The 12,521-nt window shown below is 35.7% G+C and overlaps 1 protein-coding gene across 1 annotated transcript in view; it reads right to left on the reverse strand.

Annotated features, from left to right (window-relative positions):
• Nucleotides 1-12,521, reverse strand: part of adcy1b (adenylate cyclase 1b) — a 550,524-nt gene that overhangs the window by 441,677 nt on the left and 96,326 nt on the right. The window lies entirely within an intron of this gene.

Below are 12,521 nucleotides of genomic sequence, written 5' to 3' on the forward strand. Positions count from 1 at the left end.
TTTAAGCGGGTCGGGTGCGGATTTTAATTAGTGCTGCTGTCGGAAAACGGGTCAGATGCTGTTTAAAGCACTGCGGGTATGGGCGGGTGCGGATTTACAAAATCAGACCCCTGCAGCTCTCTGTTCATACTTCACTTTTAAGTCACGACACGTTTATCGACCCGCACCGCTTGTTTTCCCCCTATAGTAAGGTTACCAAATACAAACTGGTAACTCTCTTGATAAATGCACAATCAACATCAGTCATTTTGCAAACAGACAACCGCATAGCACTTGCCCCTCCCTCTGACACACGTCAAATGCTTGCTTTTTCCGCGTGTCTACTCGAATGCATTCAAACTGTTCAAGCGGCAAACTAGGCACGGTAGACATGATTTTGACACCTGAAACGCGGTTGGTGTAAAGGCACCATAATTGCTGCATTGCCTTACCTCTGTTCTGTCTGCTGTTTGATTTTCCAAATAAAGATTTGCAAATGGATCCAAACCTGTCTGACCCCCCTGCTGAAAAAAACAGCATACCAGCAAGACCAGCATATGTTGTGTTTTGGTGCTGGTTTTCTAGTGAACACCAGCTAAACCAGCATCAAACCAGCATCAGCACCAGCATTAGCACCAGCTAAACCAGCACCAAACCAGCATTAGCACCAGCTAAACCAGCATAAGCACGAGCATCCCATGCTGGTCATACCAGCATATGTTGTGTTTTGGTGCTGGTATGCTGGTGACCACCAGCTAAACCAGCATAGACCAGCATAATTCCCATGCTGGTTTTTTCAGCAGGGCCGTTACAGCAACCAACAGTACAAACTTAAATTGTTGAGAATAAAAAAAAAAATTCAACAGTTTGAACACTATGAAAATGAAATTAAATCAAATTAGATTATAATTTTTTACAAATACGAAAGTATTAGCAGCAGGACAAAGTTAATTTCGCCCTGACAGAATCTCCTCACATTTAAACCCGATTTACTTTTATTTTGAAAAACTCTGAGAAGTCAAACTTTACAATGTGTTACAGCACTAAATAACCTGTAGATTGATCAGTATTTTAACACATTAAAAACCAGAAACACAATGTGTTATAAGAAAAAAATGTCCGCTTTAGGAATTTACTATAATGTATGAAAACACCTTTCTGGATCTACACACGGAAAACGGTGTTATTTATCGTGAGTAGTTATATGGGACCGGCATTCGTCAAACTTTTATGACCCCCTCCCCCACCCGGTGACAGTTGCTGTCTGACAGGTCGTTTTTATGACCCCTTTGACAGGGGGCGGGACCATCAATCAAAATCTGTACAAGTTGTCAACTTTAGACAGAAAGTATTTAATGGTTTTATTACCGGTCATTTAGAGTGATTGTTTTTCCTGAGTGTGTTTTATGTCAAGCGTATGCTGTCATGTTTAATGACGGCTCGTGTTTGTGACATTTGCTGTTTATTGACATTTGATGTCAGCTCTCAACCATCCTCCCTCCTTTGCTCGCCCGTGCGCTTCTCAATACTGCGTGTCACACCGCGGGTGTGTTGTTGAATCTAAAGTTTTGCAAAAGCATAAGTTTATTTAAAGGCAATCACGAATCATATATATATATATATATTAGATGTACCTGGCTACGCTTAAAGCCGATGTTTTCTATCGAGCTATAGTTTCTGATCAGACACAAAGTCTGAACTAAATAAAATTTTAAACGGTTCATGAAGCCCGGGGATCTTTTCATGACCTGGTCTATAGTTTCACGCGTATTAAAGATCCGGCGGTGTCTGACAAAGCGCCGGGTGAACGGTCATATCTGCCATTTTAAAATAAAGTTAATAAATGTAATTCTGTCCACTATGGCAAAATAGGAATTTATTTTAGATTTAGGGGAATCTTCAACCAAGTCTCTGATTAAGACATGTGTATACGTGAACCGATGGTGACAGAAAACTTATATCTGACGTAATAAACTTTTAAATGTTTTTTAAGATGTCTTCACCTCATTTTAGGGTTTTATTTTTAATTAAAGGCTTCTTAAAACATGTGTGAATATGTGTATATTATACAATATTGTCTGCTCTGACAAAAATAAATTATTATGTAGATTTTAGGTCAATTGCCTGCGTGTATCTTATAAATACAACTTGATAATACGTTTGTATTGGCAAGAGACTTCTTTAAAGTCACGCAAGAATAAAATATTTTAGTTGTAATTGGTTAACCTTAAATGTACTATTATCTATTTAACTATAAGCTATATTTTACTGAACAGCCTCAAAGTTTCTGATGCTGAACTTATGACCGTATGTGATAGATATTTCACAGCAGGGTCGGTTTGTAATCTATGTAGAGTCTTTTAAAACTGTAATGGTAAAATGTAATATGGACACTCTGTCAAAAATAAAGCATTTGTTTGTAACAAATTATTTAATGAAATATTCAGCAGTGGTATAGCGACGAACAGTGCCAAAACCACCGGGGACACCAATAACACATTCTTTAGACTAAAGGCTATTTATTTTAAACTAAATAAAAGTTTAATCTTTTCAGACATAGTATTCTGAACACACCATTAGATCGCGCTCCGGCGTTTACAATAGAGAACATACGCGGATGAGTGTTCATATCCACAGTTAAGAAACTTTTAAACGATTAAAAACACTTTCATATCATTTTCTGAGTTTGTTTTAAATTAATGACATCTTAAAATCAACTGTGAATATGTGTTTATTACACAATAAAATGTAATTCTGTCCGCACCGGTATAATAGGGGTTTTATTTTAGATTTGGGACTTTCTTTAACCAAAGTCTCTGATTAAAACATGTGAATGCGTGTACCAACGTTGCCAGAAAACGTACGCTGATGCGCTCATATATCTGGCGTTAAGAGCCTTTTAAACGTTTTAAGACATTTCACACCCTATTCTGAGTTTAATTCATTAATGTCATCTAATATCCAAGTGTGTACATGTCTATTTACGATAAATGTAACACGGTACACATTTGTCAAAATAAAAGGGTTCTTGAACATGTTATTCCAGTGGGTGTTTCTTGTTTTGCGAGTGTTCGACATATTTATTGATGTGGAAAAAGTTTGTTGTTTGGACGAACAGTTTCAGTCTCTCTCTCTCTCTCTCTCTCTCTCTCTCTCTATCACCAGTCCGCTATCAACCAGCAGACAACCCCCAGATGTTTGGACAGAGGGAGTGTTGGTAAAATAAAAGAAACTCAGCCCCCATTGTCAAAAAGTAAAAGGCTTATTTTAGATTTCAGGCTTCATTACTCAGATACAGATTAAAGCATGTTATTTCTTATTCGTAATTTAAAGAAACTTAGAAGTTTTAAGACATTTCATCACACATCCTATGATGACTTAAACCCTTGTGTTAGCCCTTAGAGGACAACAAAACGGGTGCAAATATTATTTATCAAAGTTTGATGTTGTTATAAAACAGGTTGTCACATACGTGACAACAATCATTTCTTTAAAGACAAAACATTTAACAAATTTGACATTTTGTTAAACATGCTTGTGTGCGTCCATAAACACAACAACAGTTAGGACATGGTTCTACATAATATTAAAATCACGGGCTTACGTTAAATAGGTAAACCTTAATTTTTACTAAATAAAATAAAAATAAACTATTTGAACATATTATCTGATATTAGGTTAGGTTTAAGATGAATCAGTGTCTATAGCTTTACGAATTACATCGTAAAACCCCCGGCGGATATGGTGTGTGCGTGTGTGTGTGTGTGTGTGTGTGTGTGTGTGTGTGTGTGTGTGTGTGGGGGTGTGGGTGTGTGTGTGTGTGTGTAATGGATGTTATCAGGTGGTGCGGACCAAACGACCAACGCTGCGGGGGTTGTGAAGCGAAGAATGCGTTCTGTATAGATGAGAAGTTTTTCCTTCAAAGACATAACCCCGGATTAACACATCACAGAACAATTTGAACAACCGTGTCGGATTCGTACACACCAGAGGTCTGTTTTATGTTTTGCAGAAACTGTGGAAACTTTTGATGCTGCCAAGGTGTCCGAATTCGCAAACAAACTATCAAACGCAACGCAGCGGACACGAGCCTTTTGTTGCTGAGAAGGCGATTGAACTCAGAAACAAACAAGCAAGCAAAGTTGTCTACGAAACTACGGATTCTTGAAAAAGATGGCACAAAGATCATTCGAACGACTACGCAATGGCCAGAAGGGGTATGTGTACGGGACCGACCTTTTTAAAGATATGCTTAAAAAGAACTACAAGCGCGAGATGTCCAATCTACTATGTACTGTGATATACAAAGATGCCAATGTGTGCATGCCTCCAAACTATTGCGAAGCTAACGCAGGTCGTGTAATCAGACTCAAGGATAAAACAGATGGTGTGAAAAGTATAGATGGCTCTCTCAATAACATGGTACAGACGGTTGTACAGGCCCAAGAGGAACCCCGTGTGATTATTAGAAAGGCCCTAGAGATATTTTATGAATGTGACGAGGCCGAGTTCTACATCATCAATATCATACTTATGTCGGCCTTTGTAATTGACGTATGCATTGATATCCTTGTAAAGAAACGAGAAATTAATGTGTGTGAAATCATAGAAAATGCCGTAGATTTCATGTTTGATAAAGGTCTTGGATCATGCATGCACTTTCTATGGTATCTAGATAATATCATAACGTTTAATGATGACTAAAAAACCAAACCTGTGAACCAATGGTATATTTTACGCAAGTTTTACAGTTGTTTTTTAGTTTTCCAAAAGTTTCATTCTGTTTTATTTTTTACTCAACATTATGATGGCAATCCATGTCCGTCAACATTTGTATACTTTAACAAAAACTACGTTCTAGTAGTTTCAATGTATGGTCACTGTTGTTTTTCATCATTGATTTTGTTTACTGATTATGTTTTTTTTGTATGTTTTGCTGTACGGTTTCATAAAAACAAAAAAAATATACAAGGATTTTTGGTCTTAATGTCTGTGTTGTTACCATTAGAACATTTAGACATCTTGTTCAGACAACGTGTGACATTGCTCATTCTTCATATGTTTTTGCAAATCCACACAGAGAAATGTGAAAGATTAATAGAAATTACATGTGGCTACATCACATGTTTTTTCAGAGGCGTAAAAATAAAAGTCAACAGTGTTAGTATGGGAATCTAAAACAGCACATGCACGATATGATCCTAATTTTGTTGCCTGACGTCTGTCACATAGTCAAAGATCAATCTACTTCATGTCTCTACGAATCCTGACAGAGCTTTAGTTTCATATACACAACACATCAACACATCAAATGTAAACCACGGTAAACTAAATACATTTGACAGTCAAGATCTCTAATTTTCTGACAAGCCCAAAAAAGATGAGTAGGTCATCATCAAACATCACTCACTTTTAAGGTACCGAAAGGTTTTTGTTTATTTTAGTATAACTCAACACTGAAATTTTTGTTAAGCACACAGAAATGCACAGATTTTACGTTTTCAGTATACATGTGTACATCACATTGTGATCTCAGTCTCAACTAGATCGATGATCTATCAATATTAGCCACAAATGTTGTTTGTATGCGTGCTCTGATTTCACAAAACATCCATTTACATTCCAAACCTTTTGGATTCAACGCCTTAAAGTCATCAATTTTATTTCGTTCACATCAAACGCACCAAAAATTTTGAATGTGCAAACTGTTTTACTTCGTTTTAAACATGTTTGTGCGTTTTCGGTCTAGATTTTTATAGAAAACTTCAGAACATGACACCATTTTAACATTTACAAAATGATGAAACATTTTACTTTTAAGTGGATCCCATGAGTATGTGTTGCTGTGACAAATACCTTTGATTGTTTGGAAATTATATGAATGCAGAGAAACAACGCAAAAGTTTTGAACTTTAACATAATTTATATGCGTCCTGATTTTTAAAAACAGTAAGCTGTAATGTTTCTTACACACAGATCTAAACACATCACAAGTCTCAATGTTTAATAACATAAAAACCTGTATGCAAAGGTTTGCTGGCGTATTTTTAGACACAAGCTGTTTATTTTCATCTTTAAACAAATGTGTATGACAAAAGTTGTCCTGCCTGAACTGACACTAAGGATCGAAGCCGAAATGTTAAATCTAAGTATTTGCAAAACAACCTTCACCGTCATATAGATGTTTTCAATCTAATGGTACCTGTTTAAATGTGACCATACTATTTCAAACATTACCAAGTTGTAGATGGTTGTGACTCAATTTACAAAGGTTTTAACACACATTACTGTTTGTCACGATGTGTTTCATCGCATTGCTGTTGCATGCAACAGACTCGCAAGTTTTATGTTAAAAGGATTACTAAATAAAAACCTAAGCATTCTGTATTATGTTGCCACTGATGATTTTACAAGTTTTACAGTTTCAAACATTTTTGCTATATTCGCTGTGAAAGATTTAGTAAATAAATCTAAAACATAAACAGTGTTGAAGCGTTCCCTTAATCTTCTAGCAACAATTTTCAAGAGATTACCAACATGTATGATGTACTAACTGTCAGGGGATCTGTGATATTATTTTCTGAAGTAATTAGCTATCTAATGGCTACTGTACAATAACTTATGCGATAAAGAGTTTGTTACATAACCTATAGAAACGAAACAAGATAAATTACAAAGCCACTGGCATAAGGTTTACACTTAAACAAATCACGCAGATGTTTGAAGTGGTACATATTTTTTATTTCTCATCAAGTAAAAGAAATACATCATATGTTATCATTGTAGTCTAGAAATATCACAACGTTTTTCACGATCGGTTCAATAATCTCACCAACAGCAATTTGATTATTATTTGATATTGTAAATACGCACAAACCACGCAGGTAATAGTCTCTAAATATTCTATAGATCGCCATTAGCTTTTTGTCATCAAGTTTGTAACAGATGTATCACGAAGCCTGTTTCATGATCTTGAAACCAAACAGTCTGTGGAATCGATACACGCAATGTGTATTGATTCATCAGGCATTGTCGTATCCTTCTTGGGGACACATGTCCATTGGAACATCATCAGACATTACTTGAGCCGTACAAAGGGTGGTGTTGTTGTAGGGTGATGGTCCGCCATCAGATACTGTGGAGGACTTATTGAGTGCACAGGTCCAACTGTAGGTTCTCGCATCTTCATATTGCTCTGGGGTGGGTAGCGCAAACGTTTTGGTGTAGCAGTAGGAGTCCATAGTTTCTTGAAACTTGTTAGGCGATTGTGTTTGAATGAATCATACTGGCGCCGATTTAATGACTGTAACGGATAGGCGGAGATAGGAGTCCTGGAGTTAGGGACACCCCTATCTGGGCGTAACAACTTCACTTTAAACATCTGCGTGATTTGTTTAAGTGTAAACCTTATGCCAGTGGCTTTGTAATTTATCTTGTTTCGTTTCTATAGGTTATGTAACAAACTCTTTATCGCATAAGTTATTGTACAGTAGCCATTAGATAGCTAATTACTTCAGAAAATAATATCACAGATCCCCTGACAGTTAGTACATCATACATGTTGGTAATCTCTTGAAAATTGTTGCTAGAAGATTAAGGGAACGCTTCAACACTGTTTATGTTTTAGATTTATTTACTAAATCTTTCACAGCGAATATAGCAAAAATGTTTGAAACTGTAAAACTTGTAAAATCATCAGTGGCAACATAATACAGAATGCTTAGGTTTTTATTTAGTAATCCTTTTAACATAAAACTTGCGAGTCTGTTGCATGCAACAGCAATGTGATGAAACACATCGTGACAAACAGTAATGTGTGTTAAAACCTTTGTAAATTGAGTCACAACCATCTACAACTTGGTAATGTTTGAAATAGTATGGTCACATTTAAACAGGTACCATTAGATTGAAAACATCTATATGACGGTGAAGGTTGTTTTGCAAATACTTAGATTTAACATTTCGGCTTCGATCCTTAGTGTCAGTTCAGGCAGGACAACTTTTGTCATACACATTTGTTTAAAGATGAAAATAAACAGCTTGTGTCTAAAAATACGCCAGCAAACCTTTGCATACAGGTTTTATGTTATTAAACATTGAGACTTGTGATGTGTTTAGATCTGTGTGTAAGAAACATTACAGCTTACTGTTTTTAAAAATCAGGACGCATATAAATTATGTTAAAGTTCAAAACTTTTGCGTTGTTTCTCTGCATTCATATAATTTCCAAACAATCAAAGGTATTTGTCACAGCAACACATACTCATGGGATCCACTTAAAAGTAAAATGTTTCATCATTTTGTAAATGTTAAAATGGTGTCATGTTCTGAAGTTTTCTATAAAAATCTAGACCGAAAACGCACAAACATGTTTAAAACGAAGTAAAACAGTTTGCACATTCAAAATTTTTGGTGCGTTTGATGTGAACGAAATAAAATTGATGACTTTAAGGCGTTGAATCCAAAAGGTTTGGAATGTAAATGGATGTTTTGTGAAATCAGAGCACGCATACAAACAACATTTGTGGCTAATATTGATAGATCATCGATCTAGTTGAGACTGAGATCACAATGTGATGTACACATGTATACTGAAAACGTAAAATCTGTGCATTTCTGTGTGCTTAACAAAAATTTCAGTGTTGAGTTATACTAAAATAAACAAAAACCTTTCGGTACCTTAAAAGTGAGTGATGTTTGATGATGACCTACTCATCTTTTTTGGGCTTGTCAGAAAATTAGAGATCTTGACTGTCAAATGTATTTAGTTTACCGTGGTTTACATTTGATGTGTTGATGTGTTGTGTATATGAAACTAAAGCTCTGTCAGGATTCGTAGAGACATGAAGTAGATTGATCTTTGACTATGTGACAGACGTCAGGCAACAAAATTAGGATCATATCGTGCATGTGCTGTTTTAGATTCCCATACTAACACTGTTGACTTTTATTTTTACGCCTCTGAAAAAACATGTGATGTAGCCACATGTAATTTCTATTAATCTTTCACATTTCTCTGTGTGGATTTGCAAAAACATATGAAGAATGAGCAATGTCACACGTTGTCTGAACAAGATGTCTAAATGTTCTAATGGTAACAACACAGACATTAAGACCAAAAATCCTTGTATATTTTTTTTGTTTTTATGAAACCGTACAGCAAAACATACAAAAAAAACATAATCAGTAAACAAAATCAATGATGAAAAACAACAGTGACCATACATTGAAACTACTAGAACGTAGTTTTTGTTAAAGTATACAAATGTTGACGGACATGGATTGCCATCATAATGTTGAGTAAAAAATAAAACAGAATGAAACTTTTGGAAAACTAAAAAACAACTGTAAAACTTGCGTAAAATATACCATTGGTTCACAGGTTTGGTTTTTTAGTCATCATTAAACGTTATGATATTATCTAGATACCATAGAAAGTGCATGCATGATCCAAGACCTTTATCAAACATGAAATCTACGGCATTTTCTATGATTTCACACACATTAATTTCTCGTTTCTTTACAAGGATATCAATGCATACGTCAATTACAAAGGCCGACATAAGTATGATATTGATGATGTAGAACTCGGCCTCGTCACATTCATAAAATATCTCTAGGGCCTTTCTAATAATCACACGGGGTTCCTCTTGGGCCTGTACAACCGTCTGTACCATGTTATTGAGAGAGCCATCTATACTTTTCACACCATCTGTTTTTTCCTTGAGTCTGATTACACGACCTGCGTTAGCTTCGCAATAGTTTGGAGGCATGCACACATTGGCATCTTTGTATATCACAGTACATAGTAGATTGGACATCTCGCGCTTGTAGTTCTTTTTAAGCATATCTTTAAAAAGGTCGGTCCCGTACACATACCCCTTCTGGCCATTGCGTAGTCGTTCGAATGATCTTTGTGCCATCTTTTTCAAGAATCCGTAGTTTCGTAGACAACTTTGCTTGCTTGTTTGTTTCTGAGTTCAATCGCCTTCTCAGCAACAAAAGGCTCGTGTCCGCTGCGTTGCGTTTGATAGTTTGTTTGCGAATTCGGACACCTTGGCAGCATCAAAAGTTTCCACAGTTTCTGCAAAACATAAAACAGACCTCTGGTGTGTACGAATCCGACACGGTTGTTCAAATTGTTCTGTGATGTGTTAATCCGGGGTTATGTCTTTGAAGGAAAAACTTCTCATCTATACAGAACGCATTCTTCGCTTCACAACCCCCGCAGCGTTGGTCGTTTGGTCCGCACCACCTGATAACATCCATTACACACACACACACACACCCACACCCCACACACACACACACACACACACACACACACACACACACACACACACACACACACACACGCACACACCATATCCGCCGGGGGTTTTACGATGTAATTCGTAAAGCTATAGACACTGATTCATCTTAAACCTAACCTAATATCAGATAATATGTTCAAATAGTTTATTTTTATTTTATTTAGTAAAAATTAAGGTTTACCTATTTAACGTAAGCCCGTGATTTTAATATTATGTAGAACCATGTCCTAACTGTTGTTGTGTTTATGGACGCACACAAGCATGTTTAACAAAATGTCAAATTTGTTAAATGTTTTGTCTTTAAAGAAATGATTGTTGTCACGTATGTGACAACCTGTTTTATAACAACATCAAACTTTGATAAATAATATTTGCACCCGTTTTGTTGTCCTCTAAGGGCTAACACAAGGGTTTAAGTCATCATAGGATGTGTGATGAAATGTCTTAAAACTTCTAAGTTTCTTTAAATTACGAATAAGAAATAACATGCTTTAATCTGTATCTGAGTAATGAAGCCTGAAATCTAAAATAAGCCTTTTACTTTTTGACAATGGGGGCTGAGTTTCTTTTATTTTACCAACACTCCCTCTGTCCAAACATCTGGGGGTTGTCTGCTGGTTGATAGCGGACTGGTGATAGAGAGAGAGAGAGAGAGAGAGAGAGAGAGAGAGAGAGAGAGAGACTGAAACTGTTCGTCCAAACAACAAACTTTTTCCACATCAATAAATATGTCGAACACTCGCAAAACAAGAAACACCCACTGGAATAACATGTTCAAGAACCCTTTTATTTTGACAAATGTGTACCGTGTTACATTTATCGTAAATAGACATGTACACACTTGGATATTAGATGACATTAATGAATTAAACTCAGAATAGGGTGTGAAATGTCTTAAAACGTTTAAAAGGCTCTTAACGCCAGATATATGAGCGCATCAGCGTACGTTTTCTGGCAACGTTGGTACACGCATTCACATGTTTTAATCAGAGACTTTGGTTAAAGAAAGTCCCAAATCTAAAATAAAACCCCTATTATACCGGTGCGGACAGAATTACATTTTATTGTGTAATAAACACATATTCACAGTTGATTTTAAGATGTCATTAATTTAAAACAAACTCAGAAAATGATATGAAAGTGTTTTTAATCGTTTAAAAGTTTCTTAACTGTGGATATGAACACTCATCCGCGTATGTTCTCTATTGTAAACGCCGGAGCGCGATCTAATGGTGTGTTCAGAATACTATGTCTGAAAAGATTAAACTTTTATTTAGTTTAAAATAAATAGCCTTTAGTCTAAAGAATGTGTTATTGGTGTCCCCGGTGGTTTTGGCACTGTTCGTCGCTATACCACTGCTGAATATTTCATTAAATAATTTGTTACAAACAAATGCTTTATTTTTGACAGAGTGTCCATATTACATTTTACCATTACAGTTTTAAAAGACTCTACATAGATTACAAACCGACCCTGCTGTGAAATATCTATCACATACGGTCATAAGTTCAGCATCAGAAACTTTGAGGCTGTTCAGTATAATATAGCTTATAGTTAAATAGATAATAGTACATTTAAGGTTAACCAGTTACAACTAAAATATTTTATTCTTGCGTGACTTTAAAGAAGTCTCTTGCCAATACAAACGTATTATCAAGTTGTATTTATAAGATACACGCAGGCAATTGACCTAAAATCTACATAATAATTTATTTTTGTCAGAGCAGACAATATTGTATAATATACACATATTCACACATGTTTTAAGAAGCCTTTAATTAAAAATAAAACCCTAAAATGAGGTGAAGACATCTTAAAAAACATTTAAAAGTTTATTACGTCAGATATAAGTTTTCTGTCACCATCGGTTCACGTATACACATGTCTTAATCAGAGACTTGGTTGAAGATTCCCCTAAATCTAAAATAAATTCCTATTTTGCCATAGTGGACAGAATTACATTTATTAACTTTATTTTAAAATGGCAGATATGACCGTTCACCCGGCGCTTTGTCAGACACCGCCGGATCTTTAATACGCGTGAAACTATAGACCAGGTCATGAAAAGATCCCCGGGCTTCATGAACCGTTTAAAATTTAATTTAGTTCAGACTTTGTGTCTGATCAGAAACTATAGCTCGATAGAAAACATCGGCTTTAAGCGTAGCCAGGTACATCTAATATATATATATATATATGATTCGTGATTGCCTTTAAATAAACTTATG

The sequence above is a fragment of the Paramisgurnus dabryanus genome, chromosome 6 (genome assembly GCF_030506205.2).
Source record: "Paramisgurnus dabryanus chromosome 6, PD_genome_1.1, whole genome shotgun sequence".
Lineage (NCBI taxonomy): Eukaryota > Metazoa > Chordata > Actinopteri > Cypriniformes > Cobitidae > Paramisgurnus > Paramisgurnus dabryanus.